Raw genomic sequence first — 2343 nt, 5'->3', positions numbered from 1 at the left:
CTTGCTAAATCTAAGGAGAGAAGGAAAAAGAGACATAAGGAATGTGAAGTATAATATGGACAATAATGGCTGAGTTTTACAAAAAGATGAGAATATTATAAGAAGATAGAGCAGTTTCTGCTATTTATTATATAATGAGGCTACTTCATTGGTTAGCATTAAAAATGTGGTGGAATTTGACTTAGGAGAGATAAATTTGTTGGCCCAGAGCAAATCCTCATCACAATGTTGTTATGCTTGAGGGAAAAGAGTATGTTGTGGTTGACGAAGCGTGTCAACATTATATTAAAGTGAACCTCTAATGTCCCAAAAACTACAAAGAGATTTTTCAAATTTAAAATGTAATAACCAATTAAAACCTTTGCTTTAACTAACTTTTTGGTTAAGCTCTTAATCCACAGAGCCAAAATCCCAAACTTTCCAGAAGTCCAATATACTCAAAAAGGACTCATAAAAACTGAAAATTTATCGACATGTGTGTCCCATGCATGTCCATACCTTTCTAGGTCAAAAATGGTGAAAGTATAAATGACACCAAAACAAGTCGAAACTCTACATCCAAAAGATAGAACACTCGAAGGACATTCAACAATGATAAAGTTGTGAGCTTTATCTAAAGTTCTTCCTTGAACTCCAACCAAAACCACAAAAAGGGACTCAAAGACCATAATATGAAAGATCTAGAAAGCTAGAATCGTAAAGTTGGGAGCTTGATAACTTACAATAGTCCATAAGATGCACAATAAGTTGGATCTTTTCTAAAGACACTCACTCAAGCTCCAAAGAATAGTAAACTTCCTTGAACACTCTCAAAATAATACCCACAACAAGAAAAATGAATGATGAGACGAAAATAGAGGCTATGGTTTCATTATTTATAGGATAGAGGCTCGTCCTTAAAAGCCCTAAAAGTTAGAGATACTTAAATATGGGCCAAACTCGGAATCTAGGGTTTTGTGTAAACATGAGCGCTACACTCAGCATATGCATACCTACACTCGGCATATCCTTAGTAGCTCACTTACATTTAGTGTAGGAACATAATTATGAAATTCATCATCTTATACTAATAAAGGGCATCTTAAAAAATGGATGTTACAACTCTCCCTCACTTAAATTAGATTTCATCCACGAAATCAGTCCTTACCAATAACTCCTTAAACACCCTCCGAACCCCTTATGGGTTTTCCAAGCCTACACCCTTTAACACAAATCGAAAGCATTCTAAATTCGAGAAGTGACAATAACCAACACAAAGACTCCCCAAAGCCAAGCACATAAGCCAAAATGGCGGAAACTTCTAAAAGTCGAACCTTAACAAATGCAGGCATAGGTTAAAACCCTAACCAACAACCTACTTTTCCGACACCGATGTCAATTCAATCATTTGCGAGAAAAAAGTGACCCGACGAAGAAAAAATCAGTAACGGTCACAACTAAATCACATCGAGAAGAACTAACTTTCTTAACCATAAAATGAGGACTACGAAACCATGTCTGAATTCTAGACAGACAGGGCCATGCTAACCTCAACCATGTTATCCAAGACTAACAAATCTGGTTCAACGATGATACGACAGCCGGACATTGCACTTAACCAACCTTGAGAGAAGCTAACTCTTACCCTAATCCTAAAGGATCTGAGGTTGTGCCCAACAACCTGGTGAACAAATCCATCCTATATGTCGACCAGGAAATTCGCAGGTCCGCTCTGACCGAGATCCTTACCAACCTTGGCCTATCTAACAGATAGATTGAAGAATGAATTCCATAGATAACTGTTGAAACTGACTCCGCACTCATAAATGTATAGCGAATTCTAAACGAAATCCCAACGACCAATGGCTAACCTAGCCTATACATCAACATGCCCCTAACAACCCTTAAGTCTAAATAGAGGAACGACTAATTAAAAGATGACAAGTTTGATTCAACCCTTATGAATGTTATGATACAACCATAGTCTTACAATCACTTCCATTACTACAGTCCAGTTGCAGTTTTTCCTGCCATGATCCAACTTTGGTCTTCTGTATGTTAATGCTATGATTTAACCACAATCTTATAATCACTTTCGTTGCTACAACCAAACTATAGTCTTTCCTACCATGATCCAACCATGGTCTTTCAAACAACTTATGAAGATGGCAAGCAAAGTTGACACGATACAGAACCCCTACTCTACTAGATCCCATCAGGTGTTCTGGTCGTGCTTTGAACTCCAAAGCTTTCATTAGACATGAATAGGAAAAGAGGCCCTCACATAACCCTCATCCTGAACCTAGACACTATCCCAGAAATTGTGTTGTTGCCGATGCTTCCAACCTTCAGATGAGATAACCT

The sequence above is a fragment of the Lactuca sativa genome, chromosome 9 (genome assembly GCF_002870075.4).
Source record: "Lactuca sativa cultivar Salinas chromosome 9, Lsat_Salinas_v11, whole genome shotgun sequence".
Classification (NCBI taxonomy): Eukaryota; Viridiplantae; Streptophyta; class Magnoliopsida; order Asterales; family Asteraceae; genus Lactuca; species Lactuca sativa.
Note: the sequence above shows the minus strand (reverse complement) of the source record.